The sequence below is a fragment of the Ochotona princeps genome, chromosome 21 (genome assembly GCF_030435755.1).
Source record: "Ochotona princeps isolate mOchPri1 chromosome 21, mOchPri1.hap1, whole genome shotgun sequence".
NCBI classification, from domain to species: domain Eukaryota; kingdom Metazoa; phylum Chordata; class Mammalia; order Lagomorpha; family Ochotonidae; genus Ochotona; species Ochotona princeps.
In genome coordinates, this window is record NC_080852.1 from 13899589 (window position 1) to 13915269 (window position 15681).

General features: G+C 40.7%; 1 protein-coding gene across 34 annotated transcripts in view; it reads left to right on the forward strand.

Moving 5' to 3' along the window:
- The window catches only part of MAGI1 (membrane associated guanylate kinase, WW and PDZ domain containing 1), a 602787-nt gene that overhangs the window by 466936 nt on the left and 120170 nt on the right, over positions 1-15681 (forward strand). The window lies entirely within an intron of this gene.

Sequence of the window (15681 nt, forward strand, 5' to 3'; positions counted from 1 at the left end):
AGATCCTGTGTATTTCATTGGTTGGCTATGGGATAAGACCCTTTTGGTAGACATGCTATTTGTGGCCAGATTCCATTCTTAGTGCCCAGAGAATATATACAATGATTGCAAAAACAAGTAATCAAGTTGTTACCTTGGAGCGTCTGAAGTCCTATGGCATGGGAAAGAAGCAGGTGCTGAGACCCCATTGTACCAATGCTCAGCCTGTTCTGCTTGTATCAAGCGAAGTGCTGGAGCAAGTAATACCTGTCCCGAGATTAAAGCCAAAAGGACATTAGCAATTCCTCAGCCACTTCTCTCAGGAGTTAGGCACATGTTTTCTGCAGGATGAATCACAGGTGGTCATGATGTTTTCCACATGCAACTAAATTACCTTGTTTTTTTTGCCATTGGAGAAAAAAAATTGTGAGCTGCTAGAGGTATCCCAATAAGGCCGCAACAACTAACTTTAATAACTGGGGGAAGAAAACATGGTCAGTCTTGGGGAAAACTCTGAAAAACTCTAAAAAATTCATGTTGACTTTGTAGACTTTGTAGATTTTTGTAGACTTTGAAAGAACCAGAGAAGTTTGAAACATGTGGATGATGTAATTAATTAGATTTGTGGTGGTGGTGGTGTGTTCTGTCCCCTTGCGAGACTGCATCCTAACCTGGGCTTTGTTGTGGAACAAACGCTGAAAGCAAGGATTCTTTCTTGATGCGGAGTTCCTTTAAAAACCTGAGCAAACAGCCTGTGGGGTTAGGAAGGAGTGCTGCTCCCATCTCTCTAGCCTGTGATGCTGTTTCCCAGAATGTATGTGAAGAAACACTAGTCGTGTAAAGGGTTCTGCAAAGATCCAAGTAAACAGCTGATTTATCTTCTTGGGAAACTCCCAATATCAGCATATTAAAGACCTTTGAGAATTAAAGAACCTGCAGTATTCTGTTTGATTGGATTAACCTTGTGCTTTCCAAAACGTTTTGACTTAGATCTCTTTATTGCTAGATGTAAACATTTTTATGCCGTGTTGTTGGTGAAAAACATTGTGAGAGTGCAGGAGGAATGAAATTGTGTTGTTTTTTGTTTTCATTCTCTGAGGTAGAATTCCTTCTGCACTGCTACCTTTTTGTGGTAATAAAGAGAAATTTGGGAGCCTGCAGCTGCTTGAAGCTTATGTAGGTATAAAGAATAATTGAATTGATTGAGGAACACATCCCAGACATATTAAATCCCATTGATATAATCAGTAAGATTAGTTGTTTCTATAAATTTTTTTAAACAAAGCACTGGTTCATCCTGCAGCAGAGAAATGGTGCTTTTTTTTGTAAAGCTGAGTCTTGTAGTCTGTAATGACTTCCTAATGTAACTTTTCTTAAAGTTCCTGTTGTACCTTAAATCGTTAATTAACATGTGGTAAGGAGTGTAGTGCTTATCGTAATCTAAGCAACCCCTCCCAATTGGAAGCTAAATCACTCATGAACTCAGGTAGGCATATTTACATTTAAAATAGTGAATTAGCATGGGTCATGAATATTCATTATGTGTGTTTGCTCAGTAACTAATGCAGTCCTTAAGTCAATATTTTGTTAAATTTGTATTTCACAAATTAATGACACATTGGCATACATATTTAAATATTTATTAAACCAATTTTAAATATCTGTTGTATTTGCTCCTAATTGTGGGCTACTGAGAATTTTTTAAAGGATATATTTATTGGAAACATAGAGTTAAAGGAAGGGAAAGAGAGAGAGAGAAGAAACTCTTTTATTTACTGGTTTACTCCACAGTGGTTGCAATGGCGAATACTGGGCTAGGCCAAAGACCAGAGGGAGGAACTTTATCTAGGCTTTCCATGTCAGTGACGAGGGTCTCAAGTACTTGGGCCACCCTGCACAGCTTTCCTAGGCACATTAACAGGGAGTTGGATCAGAGGTACAACACTGGGGCTTGAACTGGTTCCCAAATGGGATGCTGGCATCTCAAGTAGCAGCTTAAAACGCTGTGCGACAATGCCAATCCCTACTAATGATATTTTTAAAGCCACATGCCTTCTTAGTATCCTTCCAACAATATGTCTTGAAGACTGGTTGCATAACATGTAGAGAGATATGTGACAGTAAGTTTCTGTTTTGCCATTGCTGTTCGGTCAAAATTTCATTGCTTCTGGCTAAAGGCCACAGAAAGACTGCTGTTGTTCAAATCAGCTCTCTATTCAGTGTAATCTGTAATAAAGTGGAAGTGGGGCATGAGTATCTCAAACAGTAATCTGTTATCAAGCTCAGGTTAATAAAGTGGTAAAGCGATCCTTCTGTTTGAAGTCTGTTCCATTCACTGGTAGATTTTATGTCCTACTAATCTCAGCCTTTGTAATGAGGTTTGTGCTAGGCAGCAGTAGCAGCAGCAGCAGAATTTGCGGTGGAATGATAAAAGCCATGCCTTTTCATTTCTGACTTTCTCGAACTTCATCAAATGGTATCATAGTAATTTGCTTTCCACTGAGAAGCTGAGATCCTTGCCCAAATGGTTGTGGTGTGGTGTTAGCAGTTTGGAAAGCATTGTGATGAGCTTGGTACTGCTTAGTTATCCCCCTTTGTGGCTGCCATGCTTCACCAGCTCCTTCCAGGAGCTTCTAGAAGGCTGTCAGAGACTCACATGGCGACTTCATAAACACATCTGATGCGAAGAAGATACCTAGGCAACTGTGCTTCTTGCTTCCCCTGGGTCCAGCTACTTTTGGCACCTGTCCTCTCAATATAATGGAAGTGAAAGAGCTGTGTCACAGAAGCTGCCCCTGCAAAAATGTACAGTGACATGGGGCCATTTTTCAAAAGGTAAAAAGGTAAGGTCTATTGTTTGCTTCTTGGCTTCCTCATTGCATGTTAGGTACCAGACACAGTATTTCTTTTTAAGGTTTATTGATTTATTTGAAAGGCAGAGTTACACAGAAAGAGGGAGAGACAGAGATTTTCCGTTCAATGACTTACTCCCAAGATAGCCTCAGTGACAGGAGCTGGGCCAGTCGAAAGCCAGGATCCAGGAACTTCTTCTGGATCTCCCACATGGGAACAGGTGCCCAAGCACTTGGGTCATTTTCGCTGCTTTCCCAGGTGCATTAGTGGAGGGCTGGATCTGAAATGGAGTAGCCATGACTGGAGCTGGCACCCAGATAGGATGCCTGTCTGCTCCATTAGCAACAGCTTTACCCACTACACCACAGCACCAGCTCCGTGGCAGTCTTTGGCATACAGTTTCTACCTGTAACTTTACAGCACATCAAGGTGCTAGGCTCTTGTATTATTCATGGTGGATCTGACTTTTAATAAGGACTGTTCATTTGTTAAAGATTGGTGCAGTTATAAATCTTGACTCTAAGTCCCTGTGTTATTTACCATGTCAATATAGAATCTGTTGAGTTAATACCCAGGAACTTTTTTCCCTGTGACTGGTTTAATCGTTTATGAATTCTATTTTGGTTTTCTTAGCATATTAACATATCACAAGCCACTTCAAAACTCAATGGCTTCAACATATAGCAAGTTCTTATTTTGTCTGTGAGCCTACGATCAGAATGGGTTGTGACTCCTACCATGAAGAGTGCATGAGGCGGCTTAGCAGGGACTCCTGGAGCCACTGCTGAGGTGGAAGACTCCTCAGGTTGATGACTCTTGCCTGGGAGACTCAGTGGCCTTCCACCTCAGTCTCTTCAGCTTCTACCCAAGCATGGACATTGTTCCAAAAGCCAGTGTGCTGAGGAGCAAAAGTAGAAGCTGCCAGGATTATTTCAGCCCCACTTTGCAAGTAACCCAGCATTAATTCACTGTGTTTATTTTTCTCATGGAGAAAGTCACTGAGACCAACTGAAACTCAAGAGGACAATTTGTAACCTAGAACAGTCTGTTTCTTCCATTACGTAATAACCTCATAACTGCTGATCCTCTTTCCTCTCTTTTCTGTCAAGGAGTTTATTTCCAGTTCAGTAAATGGAATGATCTCTTTACTATCTGAGTCAGAGCATGACAGCCTGTGCTGAGAACTCTCTAGCAACTTCCCAGAATACTTATGGTGGCTTCTTTCTCCGTACATGGCCAAGTCTCTTCTGATCTCTCCAGGCTAATGTCTTATTCTTCTCCTACTGACTCTTACTGTTATTTAAACACCAACCTTGTTCCTCCCTCCAGTGATGTGATGTTGTGTGCTGTGCCTACAGTATTCTCCTAGGTACTTTTCTAAAACAGTTCTTGCCATTTCTGTTTTTTTTTTTTAATTCAGTTTGTTTGACTTACTTGAAAGACAGAATGACAGAGGCAAAGAGAGTTTCTGCATGTTGGTTCAATCCCAAATGAGTGCCTCTTGCTATCCTATTACTTATTTTAGAGAGGTGTTTTGTCTACTGGGTAAATTGCTCCTTGACCATAGGGGATTGTAATTCTACCACCCAGAATTCCCTATCTTCCTTATTCTGCTTATTCTGTGCTCCATTGAGTGGCACATTAATATATTTCTTTTTAGTTTATTTATTATGCATGTCCACACACTAGAAAATAAGCCACAGGAGGGGCCCAGCACGAAAGCCTAGTGGCTAAATCTTTGCCTTGCACACCTGTGATCCCATATGGGCGCCATTTGTATCTTAGCTACTCCACTTCCCATCCAGCTTCCTGCTTGTGGCCTGGAAAAGCAGTAGAGGATGGCTTTGGGACCCTAAACCTGTTTGGGAAGCCCAGAAGAAACTCCTGGCTCCTGGCTTCAGATTGGCTCAGCTCTTGCCACTATAGTCACTTGGGGAGTGAACCAACTGATGGAAGATCTTTGTCTGTTTCTCTTCTCCAATAAAAGTAAACAAATCTTTAAGAAAAAATAAACCACCGGAGGATAGAACTTTGATTGTATTTGGATTTTGTTTTGTTTTGTTATTTTCCAACTTTCCAAGGGGTAGTTTTGTTTGGATTTTTTTGTTTTGTTTTGCCAATGGCCTTTGGATATTTATAATAAAACATTTGCAACCCATGCAGAATTGTCATAATTAAACAAATTAACCTGCTATAGATTTACTAACTTTCTAGTTCCACTTAAAACTGCCTTGGCAGTGCCAGGCCAGATGATTTTATGGGCCTTACATGGTCTGTGCTACATATTCCACACCCCTACATGAAACAATTCTTACCATATATTATACATTTAATGAATAAATATTTATGTAAATCATGGAGACAAATCTCAAGCAACTCATTTTAATTTTTCATGGCACTGATGTTTATGAAGTTTTTAAAGAAAATTCAGTTGTAAGACAAGCAGAACTTAAGAGAGAGAAACAAAAAATTTGAAACGATAGTGAGCCACTAGTTTACTCCCCAGATGGCCACAATAGCCAGGGCTGGAGCCAGAAACCAGGAAGGCAGCTTAGATCTTCCAGTTGGGATGCTGGAACTTAACTACTAAATCTATTACTACTGCTTTAAAGTGCACACACTTTCCTGTAGAACATTCGTAGTCTTAACCACTGGGTCAGATCCTACCGCATGAGCTATTTCAACTTAGACTGTAATGGAATCTCATGACGCTATCGGATCAAATTTTATCAAGTGCCCATTTGAATTCCTCGTCTCATTAAGGAGTCCCATTTTGTAGGATGCCTCCAAGATCATTACTGATTCACTTTTCCTCCTATCTCAGTTTTCTGGAAGACCTATAAAAGCATTCAAATGGTTTGTTTTCTGTGACGTTACCTGTACCTCAGTATACCTTTATTTCTACAAATTATTATGGAACTACTTTGTTTCTGGCCTGTGTTTCTCCCTGAACATATTAATGGAACAGACACATCCTGGTGCTTACAATGGAAGAGAGATAGCAAGTAAGTACATAAATGCATCATTACAGTCCATGCAAAGTGCTATGAAAGGGCTGTATAGTGTGGCATGTGAGGCACGCGACCTTTACACTCAGTAGCTTTTAAGAGCTGGTATTGAGTGTTAAAGTTGCCATGTGTGATACCCACAGATCATATTCATTGTACCTGAGTTTGTATCCTGACTGCTCTCCCAATTTCAGCTTCATGTTATCACACATCCTCGGAGGTAGCAGGTGGTGGTCGAGTGGTTGAGTCTTTGGCACCCATGCTGGAGACCATGACTGAGCTTCCTGCTCCTGGTTTTGGCCTTACTCAAGGGCTGGCTGATGTTAGTATTTGGGGAGTTAAGCAGTGGCTGAGATCTCTCTACTCTCTCAAACAGTTACAGTAACTAGCTTTAGTTTCTTATTTCTTTTCCCAGGTAACAATTACATGTTGAGATTAATTTCCTGGCTAGCCAGGCTGACTCGTTTAAATCCTCTTATTTGGGTCTAGTTTGAAAATGCAAGCCCGTGGAAGTCTGTAGCGGTAGTAGCCTTTGGATTTCTTAAAGGTGTTGACTTCTGGCTTCCTTCTGGGCAAAAATGTGGGTTTCCCCAAAGATGAGAGTGGAACTGCTGGGTAAACAGGTTAAGAGGCAGATGCCTGGTGAAAACTCCTTGTCAGAGCTGCAGGACCATCTATCAAACCACCAGGTCTTCCCCTGCTGACAGGAAGCTAATGGCAGTCAGACCTTGCTGCCACAGCAAGGGAGGCAAGATTGCTTCTCCCTTCTCCGTGCCCTTGATCAGCAGGTGCTGTTGACAGGGATGACAGATTAAATGAAACCCAGGAATGAGAACCTCTGAGCATCGTATGATATGACATTTAATTAATATATGTGAAACAGAGCAAACCAGTGAACAGAAACCCTTCCGGTGTTTTTAGAAATTTATTTTTGTGGATTTGCTCATGTGTTGCAGCACAGGTATCATTACCTTTGAGTGAATCAGTTTTAAAACTCTTGTAACGATTTGCTGATTTGCTCATTGATTGGCTGTTGTCTCATCTGACATATGGTCCAGTTGGTATGAATGACAAGGGCATCATTTGCATTCTTGGGTTAATGAGAATTCTGTGACATCTCCAAAGCTCCAGCCCTCACTTGACATCTTTGAAATGAGACATATTTGAAAAGGCCAATTCCATTAGAATCTATAGAATCATTTATTGTCTTTATGTGGCAATATAGACTTCTGCTTGATTTTGTTTTTTTTTTAAACTAGCCACTAATTTTTCTGATCATTACTTTTAATATTTTATACCATGCTATAATGGGGTAATACTTTTAACAGTCAGTGCAGGTGAAGACAAGCTTTTTTCCAAGCTGATATGTAAAAGCATTTGTCCTTGCAATTTTTAAAAAAGATTTAATTATTTTTATTGGAAAGGCAGATATAAAGAGAGGAGGAGAGACAGGAAGATCTTGTGTCTGATGATTCATTCCCCAAGTGACTGCAACAGCCAGTGCTGCGCCAGTCCGAAGCCAGGAACCCAGATCCTCCTTCAGGTTTCCCACGCAGGTGCAGTTTTGGGCCACCCTCAAGTGCTTTCCCAGGCCACAAGCAGGGAGCTGGATGGGAAGTGGAGCTGCTGGGATTAAAACCGGCACCCATATGGGATCCTGGTGTGTTCAAGGCAAGGACTTTAGCCACTAGGCCACCGCGCTGGACCCTGTCCTTGTAATTTTTAAAAGAAAATTCCACTTCTAAAAGCAAACTAATTTGATACACCAGTCAAAATGAAAAATCGTAATTTTTATGATTCATCTAACTAGAAAATGTAAGTGTATAACATGAAATGAGCTGTAGTTGTAGCAAGAGATGTGTTCTATAATGTGTGAATGTAATTGCTGTCTGGGAAATGAACAAATTGTAATGAGGGCAATAATAGTTGATCAGCTGGATCTAGGTTATTTTGCAGTTACTCGAAGTCTGTATATTTTTGGATGTTGTGTAACCATTATACTGTTTCATTTTAGAGAGTTTTCATTACCCTGAGAAAAAGCCATATGCCCTTTAGCAGACAGTCCTGATTTTTATATTAATGAAAGGAAGCTAGCAGATACTGGAACTATTTAGTATTTTCCATTTGGTATGCAAAATAATCTAATTTGTTGAAAGCTGGAGTTCAATATTAATCATAGATTTTCACAAAAATAATTTTCTTTCACTTGCTTTTGAAATTTTTTTGTGGTAGAAATCATTGGAGTTAGTTCAGTCCATTTCATACAGTTGCTGTGATTAATTCAGAGAAAGTAAACAGTGCTACCTGTCTGTCCTAATCCCTGTCATCACAGACAGTCCTGGGGGACAGCATGTGGCATTCCTGATTTCCTCTTGGAACAAAAAAATGAGTCAAGATAATCCTCGCAAGTTAATTTTTGAAAAGTGGATACCTAATGTTGAATATATTTCCTGAATGCTTTTTAATACTGCTTGAAAAGAACCCGTGACAGTTTAGGAAATCTCACTTCCTCTTTGAACCCAGTGCAAGCTTTCTTTCCATGAATTTGCAAGGAGCAGGAACAACTCCTGTTCAGGTTTGCCTTATACCTTGAAGCTGGTTTACCTCACTCTTCTCCTTAAGAGGCAGTGAGAAGTAGTTCCTGAGTCCTAGAGGTTTGCTTCTGTCTTACTCTCTGTACCTGGGGCTACAGACCTTACCTGCCCCGGGGAAGTGGGCACCTGTTGATTTTGTCACTCTTGACTGAAGAAACTGTGAAAACTCAACCCTCACTGCCAACTTATTGGTCCCTCCCACACCCACCTAAGGCCTGCAAAGCTGTACACAGCAGAAACCTAGATTCAGAGGCTCCAGTACCACCTTGCTGAGCACATTCCCTTATCCTGGGCGCGGAGGAGTTCATGATATTACCTACTGTATAGGGTTGTGGTAAGGATTAAGTGTGATGATGAATATAAAATGGAGATGTTGTCTGCAATAGATTGCTTTCCAAGAAGAAACTTTTGAAATACCTGAAATGTAGTAGGAACTTTGCATACTTGCACATGAATTGATTTTGTATCTTACTGTCACAGTGCAGTGGGATCAGAGTAGTCCAGGATTAACCACATAGGTGATTGAAGGCCAGAGCCAGCTTCTCAGGCCAACTCCTGCACTACATGTGTGCGTGCAGTGACTCTGGAAGAGCTACAGGGATCACACTGTTTCTTTATGTGGATGTGCTCAGCTCTGCCCTGCCACGGTTGGAAGACAGAACCTGAGGTATACATGCCAGGTGCAGTGAGAGTATATTAAACCGGCATATCAACACTGTTTAATACAGACACGTTCTTTCTATACCAACTCCTTCCTTTTAAGCTGATACTGTCTGTATTTGCTATTGAAGCCATGTGCTTATGTGATCCAAATTTTGATATCCATATGGTTTCATGACTTCTTTGAACACTTCCTACCCATGGATTTCAACACTTTCTGTGCCAAAATTTATCTTCATTCTACTTTCCACAAACTTTTTGAAGTTCTTATGCATTTATGCATTGTTTATATCATTAAGTGGTTCCCTCAGCTATCTCAGGTCTACACTTGGCCTTATTTGTGCAGAACTCCTGGAATGGTAGCACATTGATACTTCTGAAAATTGAGGGCAGCTGTCACTGGACAAGAATATATGTTCTCCTGAGTTACTGGATTCAGCCTGCAAAACGTTTCCTTCTATTCCTTTAGCCCGAGTCACAGTTGCAGAGGAAAAATGAAAACCAAAGATACTTCCAATCAGTGTTATTTAGGTCCTTATTTATTTCGCTGTTCTAGGTTTATCTATCTACCAGTTATAGAACATTAGGGTTGTTTTCCAACCAGTTTTGAATGAGTATACATTAAGGTATATAAACATGTATGTATGGGCTTAATATTTTAACAAACTGCCAAACTCTTAAGTGGTTGAGCCATCATTTTATATTTTTACCAAGAAGGAGTTAGAGCTCTTATTCCATATATTTGCCAGTATTATAAAAAAATGTAAACCACTTGAATTGGTATGTGGCAGTTAAGTATGGCTGTGTTTTACATGAATGCATCTGATTTGTTTATAAAGACACTTGATTTGAAGGGACTGTATTGAGTCCCTTCTTATTTATTTCCAATAGGAAATATTTCCAATATTTCCAATAGGAATATTTCTTCCAATAGGTCAAGAGTCTGGTGAAGTGTAGTAACTGTGTGCATTTGGGGGACCAACACTTTACTTTCATCAGCTGAATAACAAATAGCCTGAGATTATTCTGGATGTCTAAACAGAATCCTGGGTGTTTGACAAATGCAGTCATTTCACAACGCAACATGATGATCAGGAATGTGGGCATGGGTGGTGTAAAAATGTGATTTTTTGAAGTCTTCTAACGGGACCAAGATTAACTTAAGAACAGAAAGTATCATTGGGTATTGGAAACTTCATCTTCCAGTGGCGATGATAACTCTATTAACAATTTAGCCTGGATGCAGTAACGACAGTGACTGAGTGAAGCCCCACACTAAATCACTTGTCTGAAAGCCCAGTGGGTTTTGGAGACATGTTGCAGTAGGAAATGACTCGTGAAGGTTTCTCTACTAGGAGTTTTTGCTGCCTCAACTGGATATTTCAAGAGAATTTCTTGAATGAGAAGAGAGAGATCCTGTAAACTCCCAATTCTCTTTACTTTTTGTATCCATGGTTTATGGAGTCTGATGGTAAGGAAGGTCACTTTCTGATTTCTACAGCAAAGGTCGTGAAGCCAGGTGCACTAAAAGTTTATGAACCATAAAATGTGCATAAGGAGCAAGTAGCCTCTCAAGCTTCGTTGGATGAACTTTGGGGGCATTGTTAATTCAGTCTGAGACATTCACTAGGGCATCACTCAGATTAATTAGTTAAGTTACCATCTGGTAGCTGAAAGGATTGAGAGTATTCACTATTCTGGTGCACATCTTGTAGGTACTTGAACACTTCCAAAGGGCTTTGCTTACTTAGGTGATGAACAGCTGCATGTACAAACCGATGAGGCAGAAAGTGTACCATCTTCTGAATTTTATTTGTACTATTGTCCTGTTTATAGCTGAAGGCAAGTATGACTGTTCTTGATGCTGGCTTTTGTTTTTTGTCTGACAGTGAAATGTAATGCTGATTTGCACAGCATCCCATAACTTACTTGTGTGACTGTAGTGTACTTTGGGTATTCCTTGTGTTAGCTGCACGTATATAACATTCCTTTTTTTTTTTGTTTGTTTACTGTTTTTTTGTTACATGGCTAAGACCTTTTCCTGTGACTGGACCGTTTAGTTACCTCCCATGTGTATGGGTACTCACGTTTGTGTTTCAGAAGACTGGCTTTGTTTTATTCCTATGTTCTTTTTGTGTTGTATGCTGCAGACCACAACTATTATGAATCCCAAAAGATATGTTTTTTCTCTCTCTAAAAGACCACAAACCATAGGAATCAGAATCTTTGGGACAAAATGTGGCATTTATCTAAATTTTCAAAGCATCAAGAATGCTTAAAAGGGAGGTTTCTTTGTATCATTTCAAGATGTCTTGCTCTTTAGTAAGTTCCTTCTTACATTTTGAGAACTGGAATGCTTTGGAGCATTGTCTAGAATAGCGAACTCAGAAATTCTCATGGTTTAGGACTGTATTTGATTATTAGCAGTATTTTCTATCAGAGCCATACTTGCCAATCTGATTACCACTACCCACATTTGAGTATTTAAATGTAAGGTAACTAAAATTAAATTAATTTTGAACTTCATTTCCTCCATCAACCAGGCCACATCTTAAGAGCTACATTTGGCTAGAGGCTCGCCTGTCAGAAAGCACAGATAGGAAACAATCCTATCAAGGTAGAAAGTTCTGTTGGATCACGAGGTTTTAACAGGAAGAGTACTAAAATCTGTCTGCAATCAAGTCACAGCTCTGTCCTGCTCCCATGTTGGATGGCCTTGGCCTGTTCTTTTATCTCTCTAAGTCTCAACTGTCTCCTCAGTAAAAGGAATATAATCATGTCTGGCTTCTTTGTTTCTTGTGAGGATTAAATAAAATTGTATTGATCACATGCTTATTAACACATTGCCTGTGACATAAATAAACATCCAAGAACTGAAAGCCTTTTCTTTCCCCAGTGTTTAGTAATTCTCCTTTTCTTCCTCTTTTTGAAAACTGGGACCACTGTGTGTGTTATCTTAAAGCTAATAACTACAAGATATAGTTGGCTCAATTGCTAACCAGAAACCCAGAAGGCAGTCTCGTGGGCTATACAAAAACCCCAGTTTGTCATCCAGTTACTTTTTTTTTAATATGCTGTCCCTGAGAAACATGATAGAATTTGTTTTTCTTCTCTTCTGTCAGGAAGTAACCCTTCTGGCTTTGTTAGAAGCTTGGTTTGTAATAATTGTACCCACCCCAGATGGCTCCTGAAAACCCTTTGAAATGCCATCTGCCAGGCGTGTGTCCAGCCGGCAGCCTGTTTTCTGCTACAAGAAAAGAGGAGGCGGGGCCCCCTCCCTAGGTCCTTTCTCCACCACATCACTGAATGGAGCCTGGGCAGACTGGCCCAGACCCAGGCTGGCTGTCCCAAGGATAACCCAGGAGCACACCTCCTGTCTGCCTGCCTGCCTGCAGCATGGGACTATTCTGTCTGGGTAATAAACCCTGAAGCTCTGGTGAGTAGGGATTGCCAGTTAACCTACCCACCTTCCCCTGCAACTCACGAGTCTGAAAGCCTGTGTGTTTCCGTAGAAAAATGGTATCTTGTTAGTTTAGTTTGTATTCTAAGATGCAGCATTGTTGAAGTTCATGGTTATTTAGATTGTTCAGGAAATAAGATTCCCAGGGGTGACTGTTGTCTTTAGAGCAAGTCTGACAAATTGGAGATCTGAACACATGGATGAAAAGAAATGGCTGAGATGAGATGGCTACAGGAAACAGGGCAAAAAAGAGCCACCAATATGTTTTGCTTTGGGAAGGCTTTAAAAACTCAACAGAGCTGTGTTTGGTTTTATTTTATCCACATCTTTTTTGAATGGATTAAGCTAACGGAATTTTGTTTGGGAGCCTCAGTATGAGAGTTGCCATATAGAGCATATTTAGGACAGATCCCTTCACAACAAGTTTCAAAAAGATTCTATTCTGGCCCTGCACTGGAATTTCTCAGTGTGGTGTAGACTGTTTTACAAGTGGCCGACTGAGCAGCTTGTTCTGCTTGGCTCCAAGATACCCCTCCACCCCTACCTTCCTCACTCTTGCCTTGCTGGTACTGCTTCTGAGACTCCTCTGAGAATCCTGCTCCTTTCCCCAACTTCTACAAGTTAGAAAGTCTTAAGTTTCCATTCAAACATCTTGACTTGTTTTTCCTATTCTCTTTCCTTAGGATTTTCTCTTTGTTTCTTGCCTTCAAATGCTAGAGATTTGCTGAGAACTAGTCACATTCAACTTTCTGTTCCAATCTTCACTTTGACCTTTGGACTTCCAAGGTCCACTGCTCTTCAGTTCTTTGTGCTGAGGTATACCTAAGCATCTTTGTCTTTTCTCCCTGTGAGAAGCATTTCCCCCAATCCTCTCAATCTCTGTAAATAGCACAGTCTTTTTGCCCAGGCCACACAAAAGTGCCAGTCTTGATAATTTCTGTCTGTCTTACATGGTATTGCTAATGCAAAGGCCAATTCTTTTAGTTGCTTTCAAAATATAGACCTGTAACAAAGTATTGAATTTACACATGTTTGTCCTATGGTTTACCTTCCAGCTGGTTAAAATAGTCACATTTTGAAGTGGGTGTTAAATCTAGCAATTAAGATGCCAATGCCCCATAGCAGAACACCTTGGTTTGATACTTGGCTCTGGCTTCTGACTCCAGCTTTTTGCCAATGGACCCTGGGATGCCACAGTTGATGGTGCCAGTAGTTGGGTCACTGCCACCCACATAGGAGGCCTGGATTGATTTCCTGACTATTAACTTCATCCTTTGTAGACATTGGGAGAGTGAACCAGGAGTTGGCAGCTATATTCCCTGTATGTACCTGTCTGCCCATCTCTCTTCTCTCTCATCTCTCTCTCTCTCTCTCTCTCTCTCTCTCTCTCTCTCTCAAATTTTTCTGATATATGCCTGTTGGCTTCTTATTACCCCTTTACTGTTAGTTTAGTCCAGACCCAATCATCTATGATCTGGACTCTGCTCTGTCTTCCCAACCAGTCTTCCTGTTTGTGTTCTTGCACACCTCTCTCAGTAAAGTCAGAGATCTTTTGGAGATAAATAAGGAATCAAGGTACCATCTTTCTCAAAGCCCTCTAGTGAGCTATCACCCTTAGGAGAAAATAGGGCATGTTTTCTCTGGATTCCATCATGTAGGCAAAAAACAAGGGCCTCTTGGCTTTTTACAAGTATGCCACCCCTTTGTCCAGAGTGCCAGATTTACCCTGCATCAAAGCCTTTGGCCATTCCGTGTGCCTGGGGTGCTTTCCTGTCACCTCAGCCCTTCCAGGCCTTTCTTGATCACTTCCCAAAACTTCCCTGTCTCTCTGAGGCCCTGTCCTACCCTTTACTCTGCATCACTCTGAGATGCTTTCTCTTCTTTCCACTCACAGGAGACTGACTTACACCTGAAATTGTATGTGATGTTTATTCATATTTACAGTTCCATTATGCCTCTCAGTATAGATACAACTCTGAGATTCAAGTGGGGCCAGCATTGTGGATTAAGCCATAGCCTATGAAGCCAGTATCCATGTGGGCACTAATTTGAGTCCCAGCTGCTTTGCTTCTCAATCCAGCTCCTTTGTAATGCTTCAGAGAAGGTCCCTGAAAACTGAGTGAGAGAGACCTGGATGCAGCCACTTGGGGCATGAACCAGTGGGTAGAGCATCGCTCTCTTTCTCTTCTCTCCTGCTGCAACTGCTTTTTGGATAAATTAAATATTTAAAAGATTTAGCACGAAATTTTCTTACATGGTATCATAAATTACACTGTATTACTGATACTGGTAGAGAACACTCTCTGAATTCATGGTCTCATTTATTGCTCAGAATAAACTTATTGTATAGATGCTATCATTATCCCTGTTTAGTAGACACGGGTGCTGAGGAATAGACAAAGCTAAAGAGCAAACCAGGGCCTCTGATTAGACCATGATTCCCAATGTAGACACCTGCTCTGCAGCAGTCCGTGGTCCTATCTTAGTATTTATGAGCATCTATGGTGTGCCTCATATTTAAATTACAAGTTTACAAGTTGTGAAGGACTTCAGGGACTTATCTGACAGGGGAGCCAAAAATAAGTGGGAAACAGCAAAGTTTTATACATTCCATTAGCTGACTGCTTTACCCAGGAAGCCCCAGCTTGCTGAGTGTGGGAAGTGGATAGTACATTGTTCTGTAGATGATTTGGAGTTATTGAAGATGCTCAGATTTCAGGTGCTTTTAACATTGGGTGCATTTAGGCTGAATGAATTATGTAACAGGTGTCTAATACAGGAATCCAGTGAAGGCATATGACATGGTTAGTTGTGTAGGCAGTGATCCGGGACCTCATGGTGGTAGTAACTTGAGAGCTGCCAGATACATACAGTTGATTGTCTCATTGCTTTTAAAGTTTAGCATAGAGATTCCAGCCATAGGGAAAGAGGCTTGCATATCATATGGGCAATTATTGGTTTTATATCACCACCGTAGTTCATGATGCCTTGTAAACTGCAGTATGTTGATCATATCACAAATTTGAATGTCATAATTAGCTAAATTGTTAGTCCTTTTTTGGTCTGCTCTCCTACCTAACCTAGGTTTCTAATACATACTGGATCATTTCTTCCCTGGTTTCTTTCA